Raw genomic sequence first — 17477 nt, forward strand, 5'->3', positions numbered from 1 at the left:
AATGAGGAAATGGGTCCTTCAAACCCTTCTCTTTTCACTTCTTCAAAAGCACCTTCTCTGAGCACCCTCTTTATTCTCTAAATTCCTTCTGGAGCTTTGAGTGAAATTCTAGATAAAATTATCCTTATATGGAACGTATAATTATTTTCTTCCAAGAAATCTCCACTAAAAAGTGACTGAAATTAATATATGTGTAAGAGTTTAAGATTATTTTGGGGATTTTTCTGTTTTTGCTGCCTTGATAATGTAATGCGTTGTTAGAAAATATTTATACAATCAGTTCTCTCTGTTCTGTTTGCTTCCTCCGATCAGACCACTGTGTGTCTGTATCATTCTATGAGGGGAGCTATGGCTAGTCAGTCAATTTGGAAAGGCTGCAGACTGGAGGACATTCCACCGGGCCACTGATTGGTCAAATTCTGCTAACTTTGCAAAACACTACTGTAAGTTGACTGAGCACATGTCGGATGTGGTTTTTCAGGACTACCAACATGCACATTGATAGCCTTCGGTCTTGTAATGAAATAGCGAGTCTCCAAAATAAAGGCCAAGAGAGTCTGAATTTCACTATAGACACGGAGGCTAACATTATCCCACTCTTCCATCCCAAATGAGGATTTGGGTAATAAAATGTATATATTTTTAAATTGGAAAGATAACATTGTTTGTGATAGAGGTTTTGAAAACAAAGTAGGGGGTCGGGTCTTTTGAAGTCTGATCGGATTTGTATACGAGCACGATTGATGCAGTCCAGTAGTATTCCATATATTTGCTCTTTTTTTAATTCCTGTAGATTGAGATGGGCTAACGCCGTACACATATTACTGGGAGCTCGCATTACACTTGAATTCCCTGAATACAGGGAGAAGAACATTTTGAAAGCATTAAGGTATGGGTTGGCTACTTTATGAGTAGAAACCGGAGGATCGGTTAGAAACATATTGTTGAGAGCATCTACCAAGTTTAGACTGCCCGCAGTCAGGGAGGACAGTATTGGAAACTAATAAGGTATGTCAAGATAAAAAACTCGATTTTAAAAGATCTTGCCATAGGTAGGGATTAGAAGCTATTGATGTATTTCTGTCCTGCCAACATTGTTTATAGGTGGCTGCCTAAAAAGAAAACTATACACTGTGAAAAGTGGTTGAAGGACCAGTTAGTAACACATTACTATTTTTGGTAAGCAGGAAATGGACGGATCGGGGTAGAGAGCTTTTACATCTTTAAATTAACTTTACACTCGTTTTTTGGGGGGGACAGCACCATATGTATATAATAGGAATAAGAATTTAGCTTCTGATAGATGCCTTATTAAAACCTCTTATTAGGTTATAACTTCATCTATAAATACAATTGCACTTAGAAAAAAGTGAATTTGATTAGAAAGGACCCTCTTTTAGTATTCCTTCTGATATAACAAATTTTGCTTTTGAATATGTTCAGTCAGCAGGTGATTTTATAAAACTGTACAAAGTTGAGGATTAATGGCATATATGTGATATACCCAGTGAGGAAATGCCAACAGTGGCTTCAATATTGTAAAGAAAACACTTATTGTATATATTAATTTTGTACATAGAAAATTAGTGTATGTTTTTAAATTGTATATTTGTAAATAATATTGTAAATATAATGTATATTTTGTATGCTTATTTGTAGCCCTGGAGAAGTCCTTATGGACGAAATGCGTTGGCTACGGTTGTGTGATTCTCAAGAAGAATTTGAATAAAGAACATTTATATAAAGACTTGCTGAATGGATTCTAATTTCTGTTAAATTTGCTCATTGTTGACTTTCTTGAGTGGAGTGCTGGATCATTGTATTTTTTTGTAAACTGTGGGAATTTCCCTTGGAAGCTTAGGAGTATTGAGCTTCAGGTCCTTAGCACACTGATTTTAGGATCACTCAAACCAGACTATTGATATGTGCAGTCGTTATTGCCTCATACCCTGTGCTCCCCCTTGTTGTTTATGTAGGAACGAAAGCATACCATAGTAAATGTTATGTTTTTAAGCATTCATATATTATCTCATGATGTGTTGTTCTTAACGATTTGAAAAGTTAGATTAAAATGGAGTATTAACATTCCTCTTCAATTTCAGATAATGTCCAATAGATCACTTCCTGTGTGGTGTTCCATGTTTTTGGTGTTTGGCGTTACGAGAGGATTCATTACCTTTGTTCATCTATAAAGTTTTAAATTCTCCTGATGTTCTTGTGCTGCCAGCAGATTCATTTTCTTTGTTTGAGCATGAAGAAAGAGTTTCTATTTCATTCAGTTAGGAGATTGCAATGTTGCTGAGGTAAAAATTAAGGAACTTTGGGATTTTTTCAGTTGAGATTCACCTCTGTGTGTCACACCCTTTACCTGCTAATACTGTGAACTCTTTAATTAAGGCCTAAGGTTGGTACTATGAGCAATACAGAACGCTGCAGCTTTATTATAGAAAGGACTTTAAATAGGTATATGGAACAAATCACGAGTAAAAGGTGTTCATATGTAAGTCTTAGGTGAACAGTATAGACAACAAATATATTCAATAAATAGGTCTTGTTTATGCTGTCCTACTGGACTTCTGGGCCATGCCCAGAATATATTCTTTACTCCAAATTAGAATGAAATTCAGTTCTCCATCAATGAGAACATTTCAGTATTTTAGCATGCCCATCTACCAGTTAAGGTATTTGGACATGTCAACCAATTTAAATTTGGAGTCTTTTGACAGTAAAAAGTTGGGGGTTGAATGTGTGGTTGCACCAATTTCAGCCTTCCAGTCCATTCCTTAGCCAAAACTAAATGAATGATTGTAGTGCAGCTGACAGACATGGAAAAAAATCCAAAAGGGCCATACCAAAAAATTCTAAACTCTCTGAAGCTGGACAGCATCCCCGTGATTCTCAATACTGAAAACTCAGCAGCTTGGAAGAAAATTCAGTTGCTAGCTAGAAACTAGCTTTTGAACATATTTTAATCCACATTCCAGACAAGTTGTGAAATAATTGGTCTCAGATTGCCACAAAAGATGTATTTTATATGGCATAAAATGCTCCAGGAGGATATACAGTGAAAATCTACAATGCTAAGAAATGGGAAGGATCGACAGGGCCCAGGTGGCACATCCTGGGAGTAAAAGGAGAGACTACATGGCCATAGTGGCTAAACCCTGGCTGGCCCTGGCAGAGGGTGTGGCCAAGAGGAATATTGCCCAGGCATGGGAGTGCAAGAGAGACCCAATCCTTGGAATCCTGGAAGAGGGACATGGACTGGTGCCCTAAAGCGAAAAATTCTATTTATTAAAGTAGGGGCTGCCCACGCAAATAGGAAAAGATATGTGGTGCATGGGCGAAGTACAGAGGCTAATCAACAGCGACATGAGCAATGTCCCTAAGACTCCCATGGAGAATACGAGGGTAGTACTTCCACAGACTGTAAGTGTCGCAGTAATGATCAGTTGGTAATAATATACAATACGCTATGTGTTATCTGTACTATATGTCAGTCCAAAAATGTATACTTCTGCATGATGCTTATCTGAAGCTTGTTTTCCTGTTTAATAAAAATATATATTGTTTTTACATAGGAAGGATCAAGTGAATCTGATTTCAGTTGAATACAGTGAAACACATAATGTGCGCCATTTTAGAATTTATTGCCTTGGATTTCCATTTTTTGTATCTTTCTTGGAGTCATCAGACACATTTGAAACAGCAGAGAAGTAAATACAAATATGTGACTGTAGCCAGCGATCTGCTCTGAAGGAGGAAAGATCAATCCCTAACAAAGACCTTATGGAGAATATGGTGTGTTACGGAACCCAGGGCACATGCCCCACAGCATTTATGCTCCAAGCATGTTGGGAGTTCTGTTTCAACAGTCAGAATGAGTAAATTTGGCTGGGCTACACAACAAAGAAGGCAAAAGAGTCATCAATTGGCTCAGGCATAAATCCTTAAACCACAACATCTGCGGTCCAATAAGTATCTGCTCTGTATGTATTAAACCTGCGCGGGCGTGGTGCTGCAGTTACACTTAATCACCGGAGCTACAGTAACTCTTTAAACATGCAAGAGGTGAAACCAGGTGTTGTAATTAAGATAGGTGTGGTGACTCCCTGATGTTAACCATCACTGCCACTTGCTTGCCAGCTTTTTAATGCAAACTTTAAAGGTTTTACTGCTTCAGACTTCATAAAGCCCCAGTTTTTGTACAATAAGAATTGTGTTTGTTTCGTTGTGAGAGTTCAACAAATAAAAAGTCAATTTTTTCCCACCTGATAAAGTAAAAGACCTCTCAAGCCTTCCAGAGAGCTATCAAAAATAATTAAAGGTATTCCCATTTCATGCACTCTCACAGACCCGCCAGCAGATAGTTATATCAAATTAACAATACTCTTGTTAACCAAAGTCATCAAAATGTGCAGCAAAATCCTAACAGTAAACCTTAGATAAATTGCAAACTAAACAATCACTCTGAATGCATAAATCAACATATTACTCTATCGGCAAACTCCTGCGACCACTAAAAATATTTTAGTTCCTGGGAAATACTCACATGACTCTTGCTAGTAGAACAACTTCCCAGTGTCCAAACTACCACACCAGGGTCAAATCTACCACTCCAAGTCAGGCTCATAGAGAAGTAGTTGACCAACACATGCAATAGCAGTGCTCAATCTAAATATTCTCCCAAATGATTTCAATCAGGTAAGTTCTTCCAAGAGCGGCCTTAGGCATGTGCAAGCTGTGCACCTGCACAGGGCCACTAAACCCCAGGGGCCACCATGCCAATATATATCCTTAATATAATAATCCTCTGAGGATGGATACATATTTGCATGGTTGCCCTTGGCTGGTATTTGGGGGCCTCCGGCTCTGTTCCACTTCCGAACACCCTGACCCCCCCTCTTCACTGGCCTCTGCTCCGTTCCACTTCCGAACACCCTGACCCCCCCTCTTCACTGACCTCCGCTCTCTGCCCCACCTGGACCTCCTCTTCTGGGGCCCCCTACCTACGCTCCCTGCCCAGGTCCGCCATGAGCCTAGAGCCGCCCCTGGTTCTTCGTCTCTCACAAAGGGCCTGACTACCAGTGGGCTGGTGTATTTCGACCAATATGTAAACCCTTGTTTGCGCACAGGTCAGAATTCTGAGTTGAGAGAGATTTATTGCATCTGATAATTATTGCATGCGTTGAATACCTCAATCTTCGTTACATTTCGGCTGGTCATACTTGCCAAAATTGAACAGGGGAAATATGTACGGTATTTACTGTACCATGCAGGTTTTGGCACATTAAACAGCAAAACCTGCCTTTATTCCCTAAAAACGCATTATAGGCACTATTTATCACACCTGATAAATAACTTACCTTGGAGTTTAGTTATTCATAAGGTGTGATACATAGCACCTTCACTTGTAATTAAGCTTTTGAGTGTCTCTTGGTGCCCTCAATGCGCTTATGTTGATCAACAATGAAGATATAGAATCCTCCTACATCTGCTATCCCCCTTCAATACATTAACCCCTTCACTGCGGTGGCTATTCCGCCGCAGTGCTAAGAGGGCGGGGCAGAAATGCGGCAGGCGCATGCTGGTGACGGAACCCCTCCGTCACCAGCGTCGGTTGCGCTGTGCTTATGACGGAGCGGTTCCGTGATGGCCCCGCCCGCTCAATAGAACGCTCAGCGCAGGCGCGGAATTCGCGCCGCACAGGAGCGTCGGGAGGGCCATGACGGAACCGCTCCGTCATCAGCACAGCGCCACCGCAGCTGATGACTGAGTGGTTCCGTCATCAGCAGGGGAGGGGTTAAAGCATTTATGCAGCAATTACTACCCCTATTTGGGGTGCTGAAACACTTGCCTACATGATGCCTACATGAGCGGCATACTAGACCTTATAGTGCTGGAAGGACGTTTTCTTTGTTTTGATGCTCTGTGGGAAGTGTTTCCATGTCATGCATGATGGCCATCGAGGTGCGGTGTGCAAGACAGGAGTTGCTGCTATAGCAGAGGGTACAGCGTGCAGAGCTCTGTTGGCCCTGAGCACCCATTTGGCCCTCATGGAGCGACTTCAGGGTGGGCATGTGGCGGCTGTCCCAGTCCCGCCAGAGATGCAGTGGGAGGTGGCAGCACTCAGGAAGGGCAAAGCTGAGGATAATGAAAAAGTGGCAGTACTGAGAACGGCTGTAGTGGGAAAACCTTTCAAGAATATGGCACACAGCTCAGGGGCATTGTGGTTGCGGGGCCAGAGCAACTCCACCAAGAAGTAGGAGCATCGCCCTACTGCTCAAAAGGAAGGCTGATAAAGTTCTGAGCTCATGGGTCTCTTATGATGGAGAGAGAGTTCTACCTGTTCTTTACAGTCGAATCCTTCTGCAGTCATAAAGTTGGTGGTTTGAAGTACACGCATTCCATGCATGAACCCCCCCCCGCCCCGCCCCATGCGTACATCCCCAGATTCTAGCAAGATCTCATCAGCTGCTCAGAAGACAGTTTAAAGACTGCTTGTTAACTGCATGCCCTGTAGGGAGTGCTATATTTGAGGGCATTTGGACGTTCTGTAACCTGAGCCAATAGGGGGTTGCCGATGTCTCAGTTTATGATGTAATTATGATTTAAAATGTTTACGACTGTAGTCACAACACTGTGTTGTTTCTAATTTTAATGCCACTGACACTCGCGGTGCCTTCACATTTCTTGATCGAACAGCTGTTTTTGCACACTGCTCTCTCGCATTGATTTGGGGGCTGTCTACTGATGCATGTTGCATTCTTAATTGCTATTTACCCAATCCAAACCGCTTGAGGATATATGTATGCATTTGTGAACAATGTAAGGGCCCTGCCCTGTAAAGGCCGATGTTTGGCCATTCATAATACACTGCTGTTCTTCATACTGATCTATTGCCTTTATGCCTGCTTCTTGGTATCCTACACCCTGTAAACGATAGACCATAAACATAAATACCCAGCCTGACCATGGATCAGCGGTGGGATTTGGTCTTATAGCCGGAGAGCCGGACCACTGCCTACTCTTAACATATAAAAAAAGGCTGTCTTAGTTCTTCTTCTTGTAATTCTGCAATTAGCTGGGACCTCATTTCTTTGGTCACATTCTCTCATTTCACAGGTCACATTTTCTCCTCTTTAAAACCCTATACTAGTAACCTCACTTTACCAGCCTATCTATCTCATCAATCACTCACCTGAAACCGCATAGCCCCCACTAATGATCACACCTAACTAGTAGTAATATAATTTATCACTAAATCATTGGAATAAATGCATGCAATTTTTTATTGAGAGCACATGACTAATCGCAATAATTGCTGGATTTGCCGCAAACCTTGGGTTCTGAAGTAGTGTGCTACTCACCGTAAAGCGCTTTAATGCCTCGTAATAAGCGCTATATAAATACAATCATAATTACTTACAACATCCTCCTCCAGATCTTACAGAATCTGGCAATCTGGAGCTGTTCTGCTCAATTTGTTTAGTTAATTTTAAACCCAGAGAGCGCTCCTAGTATTTCATTAAACTGTATATCTCCCATAACCTCTCTTGCACCACAATTCTGGAGGGAGCTCTTTAAAAGCCACATTTTGCCCAGGATTTGGGGCTATTCAAATGGGATTACATTCGAATGTTTGCCACCACCCAACAACATGTTTAGGTTTATTCCATTCAAGCACAGAAAGCTCTCATTGATCCATTAATTGTTGCGTCTGGACTTTCTGTGGTGTTCCATTTGAGTGTAGAAGTTTTCCAGTTCTGGTGGATTCACATACATTCTAAAATAAACAATTCGCAAAAGCTATTTATGTACGTACGATTTATTTGATATTGAAAACGAGGAAAAAAACTATAAATGTTTTTCTGATTAAAGACTATGGTAATTGGTGGTTATGGCGTTATGAAAAAAGCAAATTAGTAATGTTCTGAAATGGAAAGACTCTGGGGCATATTACCAACAACTAGCGATATTTATCGCTAAATGGGCTTAGCGAGTATTTTTTTAACGCCAAGCATCGCCGGATATTATCGCAGAGATAACGTGCTATTAGCAACGTTTATCTCTAAGGCGATATAATATCCGGCGTTAGCGGCGAAATGTGTGAATATCGCTGGTAATCCAGCGATATTCACGCATTATCGCTAATGAGGACTTACCCATAATATCCAACTCCCATTGGATATAATGGCTAAGAACTGGTCGGAGCAGGCGTTAGTTTTTGGAGATATTCGCGCTTAGTGCGAATATTTCCATCGCTACGCCTGCCTTGCTAATAGGCGATAGCGACGTTAGCGACTGCTTTCAGTCGCTAACAGGTTGGGTATGCCCACTTTGCATGTCATTAGCGGTAAATATCGCTGACATGCAAAGCAGGCCGCAAACCACTCGCTATCGCCTACAAGCTGTCGCTAACTGCTGTTAGAGACAGCTTGCTATAGGGCGATAGAATTATCGCCGCTTAGCGGCCGAAAACGGCCGCTAAACCGGCGATAATCACATATCGCCCGCCTTGGTAATATGCCCCTCTGTTCGTAATTTAAAAAATCTAGGCGAGACTTCCATATATGAACATGCAGGCAATGGAAAAGCCTGACATAAATTATCCATTCAAAAGAAGAATGTAAGTGGTGGGAGAAAGTACAGATTCGAGAAAGTAGCAACCGCTGGATATCTGCCTTGTAATAAGTTTCAATCAAAATAATCCTGACAAAAAGCGTTGATATTAAGTGTATTTTTCCAGAATATGTATCATGTTTGTATGTATATGTGTATACTGCTAAAGCGTCAGTATTCATGAGGTTGTACTAAAAAGTTGGTTAATGCAATAGGTTATTTTGTTTACATCAAAAACAATAAAAAAAAGTTCTCTTGGTCAGGACTGGACTAGGGAACAAAAACAGCTTGACAAAAGTTTTCAAACCATCTCCTCTCTGTCTCTTTCTCTCTCTTTCGTTCTCTCTCTCTCTCTCTTTCCCCCCTTCAAAAAACAACCTCCCCTGCTCCAGCCCACCGGGGAAATGCCTGATGGAATAAACAGGCAGTCCGGCCCTCACCTCAGGTTCTAACCTCCGGCGGGTGGGCAATCTAGATTTTTGGTCGCCAGACTTACTTGGCAGTGATCTCAGATGTGCAAGATACATAGAATTAATTTTCCTGCATTTGTAGTGGAAACAGAGATTAATAACACTCTGCCTTTTGTGCAAGCTCCAGTGGGGTTCGCCACCGCTCGCTAGCAGGATGAGATGTTTGACAGCTCTCTTGGGACATAACCGGAGCATCTCTCTGAGGCACAGGCAATGTCACCGGCCTCAAAATGTAGCCGCAGGTGATGAAGGCGACAGGCAAATCCTTATCTTGCTTTACGAACAGCTCCATATTAAATATCACCCCTCCAGTGAAAGCTGTCAAAACACTTCATTAATCTTCCCAGTCAGAAAGTCTTCGAGATTCCGCAGATCAAGGCACTCCAAGTAACTGTCAACTTTTATTAAATCATTTGCAGGAAGAATATTGTTTTTCGTCTCTGTGCTTCACGGATTGTTTTTGACGAAACATTGTCTGGTTGTACCTTCGGGTGTAAGCTTTGATAAATCCAACCTTGGATCAGGTAATCCCAATTTTAGCAACGCCTGGGAAAGCGGTGATCCCGCAGCGCGCCTTTGAGGGCTTCCCACTATGGGTTCATGATGCCCTGATAGATGGTGGTGCTGGCAGGGGCAGACATGTTGCCAGTCTCCTCCACTCCCGCTGGCGTCACTTTAAGACACATGTTAAGAGGTGCCACTCTCAACACAGTTGAAGTTGGCACCTATGGTAAAGGCATTCTTGCAGTTTCCCTGATTTGTTTTTCCATTGGCTTATTTATGGCTTCTCGTTTGAAGGAATAATTCCCGGCTTTGCAGGAACATGATTCACAGGGAATGACTGAAGTCCACCATTTACACCCGCTTTGTATTGAGTGCCCCACAAAAAAAGGTTTATCATTCAGTAGGACAGAAGAGGCAGAGGCGTTTGGGTTGCCTCTTATAAATGATTTCTTTTATCTTTTTTTACAGAGTTTTATATAGTGTGATCCTGACCCAAAGGTATCGGGTTTCAGAGCGCTTTATACGAGCACCAGTTGCTTTACATGAGGACACATTCATTTTTGTTAGGCACAGGGAGAGTAAGTGATTTTCCCAGAATCACAGGATGTTGCACGTCCTTGCGAAGCCTCGATCCCGGTTCCCCAGATTTTAGGTCAGCCCTAGCCCTTAGGCCAACTCCTCAGAAAGTATTATTGGGGCACCACTGACCTCATATCCTCCAGTGATGGGAAACTTCCCACTAGTGGCGTAACATAAAATAATGGGGCCCGCCACAGAATGAGAAGAGGTACCCCTGAGCATCCCATATCTCACAGATATTCATTCGTCCTGAGGCAAAATGTGGCCCTCCTGAAGAAATCGGTGGCCCCAGAAGGGTCGGGTGGCTGTGTGCTGCGGGGCTGCAGGCCCCTGCTTGCCCCTCTTTTCCTCCACTGTTGATGTTTCTCCCTGCCTTCTCTCTCTAATAGCAAGTGATTCTCTCAATGGTCACCCGCCTCATCCTTTCCCTTTTTATGGGGTACATCAACTATCTCCCACTCACCAGTGCTACATTCCTTCTATCATGTCTTCTCCTGATAGTGGGGTCCCCTTTCTATATCCTCATTCATGGCAAATGCTTTCTGGTTAATTGTTTTCTGGAAATTGTTCCAGTAGTCATTTGTAGATGCAAAAATATAATTTCTTTATTTTAAATCGTGTTAAAAAACATCACACATAGATACTCCAGCCAACGCGTTTCATTCCCATACCGGGAACTTCATCAGGGCAAATGAAAGAAGTGACAGACGACTCGGATCTAACCTCTCACTTTCGGAAATATCTGCGTGTGGCAGTTATAGATGAGGTAAGTTCACCCAAGATATATGTGCGTCAGTCAATGTGCCTAATCAGCCATCGATTTATACTGGTGATATTAGTATCAGGATTTGACACCACAAGAATTGGCAAGTAAGCAGACTCAATCTTATATATCGATTTCGTTAGGTGGTGAGCTTACGTAAATAAGTGAAACGGTCCCGTGTATTGCACTCGGGCCCAGCAACGTAGTGTTGAGAGACTCCTTCCAACGGCACATGTGTTCCTCCCTCTTCTGGTGTCACTAGAGATTTGTTTACATCCCAAGCCAAGCTGGTATGTACATCCCCCCACTTGGTGTTTAGCGCACAACTCAACTTGTCCTTCAGAAATGTCGGGGCATATTACCAAGGGCAATATCGCCACATTAGCGGGACTTTTTCCCGCTAATGCGGCGATAATGTTATCGCCCTATTACCAAGCTGTCGCTAACACCAGTTAGTGACAGCTTGTAGGCGATAGCTGGCATTTAGGGGCCCACTTTGCATGTCATCGATAATTATCGCTAATGACATGCAAAGTGGGCGTGCCAAGATGTTAGCGACTGAAAACAGTCGCTAACATCTCAAACTCCTATTAACAACTTTTGGAAATATTCGCGCTAAGCGCGAATATCTCCAAAAGCTAACGCCTGCTAAAAGCAGTTCTTAACCATGTTATCCAATGGAAGGTGGATAACATGGCTAAGAGCATTGTCAAGAGAATGCATGAATATCGCTGATTTTTCAGCGATATTCATGCATTTCGCAGGATTTTTACTGCTTTTGAGATAAACCTTGATAATATCAAGGTATCTCAGCGGTAAAAATCCTCGGTGCTCGGCGATATTTTTTTCCCGCCAACCAAGCAATTGCGATAATTATCGCTATTGCTTGGTAATATGCCCCCCTATTCCTTGCTTCCATTCCCTTAGGTAACAATAACAATTACAGAAGCTGGGACCAAGTTCCAACTTTCTTAGGCATAAATGTACTTTCTTGTGCTAACTGAATCTTGAAATGCAGAGCAGGGCCGGATTTAGGGCAGTGCGACCGTTGGGGCCTCACTAGGTGTCGACCTGTGGAGGGGGCGCTGACCTCGGCGGGGTGGGGGCGCTGTGTTTAGCAGTAACTGATGATTGGAGAGATGAGGGGCACTTTTGCCTGCTGGTAGTGAGAGAATCAGAGGAAACGGTCAAGGGGTGTGGGCGTGCCAAAATTGATTGTTGCACCCGGGGCCCCCAGCACTAAAGCCGGCGTGGATGAAGAGCATGTGAAGTTCTAGATGGAAGAGTAGAATGGAATAATCTTGAATTTACATTAGAGGTCATAAGCCGTGCCAGATACAGAGGAAAAACAGAGAAGCAGGCAGGCTCGGCATGCATGAAGGAGACACCTACATGCAATGATGGTAGCTTAATTTCTGCATCAATGTGAAGACAAATAGTAGGAGAAGCGGCTATACACAATCCGTATGAAAGACCCCGGAGAGAGTCGAGTTAGTAGGGAAGCAGATGATGAAAAGTTGGTACAGGCGATGTTAATAGTAAGGGATTAGGTGGTCGGACACTAAATCACGATGTCACTATAGGAAAAAGACAGAACTAGAACATCAGGATGACACGCAAGGATAAGGAAGAAGCACAAATCACTGTAGGTTTGCAGGAGCCACAACAAAATGATCAGGTAAGTATGCAAGGCTCACCTTAGGCACTCCCAAATCACTGGATAAAGCCAGAGGGTAAATGGGTAGCCAAGGCAGCTAAAGCTGCAGCACTGTCTCAAACAGCTCAGTTGCAGAGCAATGCACATCAGTACTGTTCCTCATTCAGAAGTGCTTAGCATCACCTTTACAGAGGTGCAATCTACTTGGCACCTATCACTCTGGACTCAGGAAGCTGACAGGGGTTTGATGTCTTAAGAATAGGCATCAGAAGAGGAGAAACCAGTGCTTAATTTGAGCTGGTTGTTTCTGGTGCTCAGCACCGGCACTTAAGCATCAACACCAGCGTTTTTCATGAGCACCAGTTAAGGACACATTAATTTATGAGGAGAATAAGTGATTTGCCCAGATTCACAGGATGTCGAGCCAACCTTGCGTCTCGGCCCTAGCTCGCCTGCTCTGAAGTTGGCAGGTCTGGCCATTACACCACATCCTTTCCCCACTTCCATGGTTAGTAGTTGGCTCTGTTTTAGGCGGTGCTAATGAGAGAAATGGGCTGGTGCAAGCTGCCTCTTGTCGAGAGCCCCAGCACTTATACTTTTTACAAATTACCCACTGAAGCCTTACCTTCAGCAAACACGTCTTAGCACTTTTTCTCTCACATTCACTATCATGATCTTGTGAAAACATGAGCAAGGACACACTGCGGGGACGGAGTCACCTTTTAAGCTCTGTTCCATCTTTGAATGATACTGTTAGTGAATAGGCAGCCAGGACCCAGAGTGGCAATAGATTTATTTGCACAACATCATGAGCACTGGAGTCAGTCTCACCAACCAAAGATGGTTGCTTGGATAGGAGGAACCCTTTCACCGTGTTTTCACCAGCATTGTCCCCCTATGTGAAGGCAACATTGATGGAAGAAGTGAAGCATGATGGCGGTCTGACCTTCTAGAATGTAAGTGCAATGCAGATCCTTCTGTAGATTGATTCAAACACGGACTCGGCCATCTCTTAAGGCAGTGGTCTTCAACCATTTTAATGCTGTGACCCCTCTGGTGTGAAAATATATTCATTGGAATGAAAATATATCTTTCCCAATTATTCTATAACATTGAAATTCTTTTAACATAGTAAGATATTCATTTTAAAAATGCAATCAAATACATGATTGCCAATATACTAATCTGGTCAGCCAGCTCTTACTTAAGTGTAAAAGTGTCATTCAATGGCCCTCCCCCTTTGACACCTACCCCCACCATTATAGGAATGACAAAATATGCTAGTAATGGACCATTAAAAAGCAGCCTTCTGCCCCTCTGTCTTTTGTCGATAAAAACAAAGCACTGTCATCAGAATGATGATTCCTTCAGACAGTGCCTGGCGCCCCCATGGGATCAATTCGGGCACACCACGGGGGGCACCTCCCCCCAGCTTGAAGAGCTCTGTTTAAAGGCATAAAAAAGATCATGAGTTTTCTGCTGCTTATAGGTACAGAACTGCCAATGTGAAAATGCACAACAACTGATTGATAGGTGAGGGCAGACAACAAAGGGAAATCTAGGGCCATATTACCAAGGTGAAGTATCTCCGCTTTTTCGGCGAATTGTGCCGAGAAAGCGGCGATACTTCTAGCGCCCTAATAACAAGGGCATGCTAACGCCTGCCTCAAGCCCACTTTGCATGTCAGCGAGAAACATCGCTAATGACATGCAAAGTGGGCGTTCCCATGTCCAACCACATGTAAAATGTGGTTGGAGGTGGTAACACCCTATTATCAAGGCAGGCGTTGGGAGAAGGAGACCTGCGATAAACTCTTTTATCGCAGGTCTCCCAACGCCTCCTCCGATCAGGTGTTAGGCATTGATAACATGGGGGTGTGGATCATAAAGCTGAATCCACCCCCACATATTATCAAGGCACACATTAGCGCGTGACAACACGCTTGTTTTCACACGCTAATGTTCCCTATTGCCTGATAATGGCACGTTAACACGGCGATAAAATCCGGCGATAGCCGGCGATAGGGAAATGTGCGATGTGCATTTTTTAACGCACATCTTGGTAATATGGCCCCTAGTGTTCCATCCTTTTCTCGTGTGCTATTTCGAAATCTTAAAAGTCCACAGGCAGAAGAGAAGAGGCCTTGCTGTCACTGCCCCTATGGCAGCAGGTACCAACTTTTGGATTTACTATCACAGGCGTGGCAAGAATTCTCTAAGCTACAGGGAAAATGCCTGAGGACAGAGTCTTCTCTGAGAAATCCAGAATGACAATGGCCAGTCCTCTGAACGGTTCTCTTAGGCAAATACATAAGTTGTGCTACAGATGGGCTGGAAGGCAAGGTATCGTTGTCAATAACTCTGCAACAAAAATTCAATGCAGATAATCTGGACACTAGGGGCCTGATTTACAGTTTGGTGGTTGTGGTACTTCTCCACAAATGTGGCAGATCTCCTGTCCACTTTTTTAGAAGGGCCATAGTATATAATGCACTTGTAATAAGGTGTGCAGGATAGCCATCACATTGGTAATGGAGTAACCATCTGCCAAATTCTAAATCAGGCACTAGATTAGGAAATGTGGGTGAGTGGTTTGGGTGAGGTGAGGAGGTGGGCGCTAAGTGTCAATGTATTGAGGTGCAAGTTATACATTGGTTCCATATGTGAAAACACAAACTGTATTTACTCGCACTAGTGTAACTACCTGGCTTCAGCCATGTTTTCTTGGTCAGGCTAAACTTGCCCACAGGAAGTGAGAATCATGGACGTGGAGCTGCTTTTGCATTTTGGCTCCCAAGGCATGAAAACCAAGAAGACCTTGCTCAGCCGACACACTCTTGTTCTCATTATATAAATTCGGCACCTGCTTGCTTTCATGGTAAGATTTTACCACTTGACTACTATTTGACACTTGTGTACAGTACAATATATATTTGAGCCTTGCCTCCTGTCTATGAGTTTGCCTCCACATACCTTTGAAGGGGGAAAACCTAGCAGATTGACTCTGTCATTCATAGACTATTTTTTTTCTTTTGTCACTTAACTGTTTGAGACTCCAATTGGCTTGTAATGAGATGTTGACACGCGACACCAAGCTGGCAGTATATGCCAATGGTGAGAGATCCAGAGTTCTCACACTCATTTAGCAAACAGTGTGACATTAGAGTGAGGAGAGGCAAGGGAGTGAGAGAGTACATAAGAAGAGCTGTAAATGGCAGAAAAAAATAAGTGGCATGACTGTGCTGCAAAACATTAAGCTGATAACCTGCATGGTATGGTGTTCTCTTCATAAGAGAATTAGAATAAATGAGTATTCAGTGAAAAGCAATCAACATTTTGTGATGAGAAACTAAAATATCAAATGAAGCACAGAGTGACTTAAAGACTGCAGAGTGAGATCATTATTCAGAGATTTACCTGCACAAGTGAATAGCAGAGTTGAAAGTTGTGGTTTCAGACTAGAGTGAAGTGCGGCTCATAGGCAACCAAGTGAATTCTGTATCAGAGATGCAAATAGTAATCGCTGGGAACTGCCTACCATTAAGTTGACAGAGGTACAATAGTTAACTACAATCCTCTAAAAACCAATGCTATTGTATTTTTCCAAATAAGTCTCTCTTCAAGAGTGGCCAGGGAAATGAATTGGCTTTTTCCACTCCCAGATGTATAGGTACCAGGAGTAACTCAGAGGGTAGGGTAAATCTGGCCCAGTAGAAGTTGGACCATGATGGTCTACCAAGAAATGAGGATTTACTGGAGGATTCAGTAATAATAGGTCTGATTCCAAGGGTAATTCCTCATTTTAGGTCAGACATTCACCCAGAGTTTTTGGATATGTTTAGCTCCTACAAACTCTTGACGAAAGCAAAAAACTCCTGATGGGGCTGGTAATTGTTGTTACCGGCCCCATTGTAAATAAAAAGCCATATGTAATTTCCACCAGAGAATCCTTTATCAGGGAAATTACTGATGCTGTGCTGTAGCAGAGGGATTTTAAATCCTCTGGAGCAGAATCCTCCATTGGGAATTACATTTATGCTTGAAGTGACATTATCACTGATTATCAGAGAATTACTCAGTGCCACGCTTCTCTAAAACAGACCCTATGTTACTAAGTAGACATGATTTTGTATACATAACTAAAAATATGTAGTGGTGCGCATGTTTGAGGCTTACACTACTGTACCCTCTATAGAAAAGTAAAGAAGAGTAACTTTTTTTAATTTTGAAGGAGTAGGTGCTTGCACTACTGGGAAGTAGATCTTAGACCATATCTCCTTTCTTGTGAAGCTAGCAATGCAGGAAATAACTATCATTCATAAACACAACAGGGTAGGCAACTGACACATTTGTAAAAGAGAGTCCACATGAGAGAACGAACTAACGGGCATATTACCACCAAGTAGCGATATTTATCGCTAAATAGGCTTAGCAACAATTTTTTTATCGCTGCCTATCGCTGGATATGTTAGCGGAGAAAACATGCTATTAGCAACGTTTTTCTCCATTGTGCTAAAATTTCCAGCGATAGCTGCGAAATGCGTAACTATAGCTGAGAATACAGCAATATTCACGCATTAGCGACAAAATGCCCTTAGCAATGTTATCCACCTCCCATTGTTTGAAGCTGCCATAGTTTTTCCTAAAGCCGGGCGCTGACCCCACTCTTCCTTCTAATTTCAGACCTATTTCTTTGCTCCCGCTTCTGGGAAAGATTCTCGAGAGTCATATTTCTGCCTGCCTTTCTACTTTTATTGAAGAGAACCATCTCCTGGCAGCGCATCAGGCCGGCTTTCGTCCGGCTCACTCCACGGAGTCCGTGGTTCTCTCCGTTGTGGATGAACTTAGGAGAAGTGCTGACTTCAATTCCCCTCAGGCCCTG

Source organism: Lissotriton vulgaris, chromosome 7, assembly GCF_964263255.1.
Source record: "Lissotriton vulgaris chromosome 7, aLisVul1.2, whole genome shotgun sequence".
In the NCBI taxonomy this organism is placed as follows: Eukaryota; Metazoa; Chordata; class Amphibia; order Caudata; family Salamandridae; genus Lissotriton; species Lissotriton vulgaris.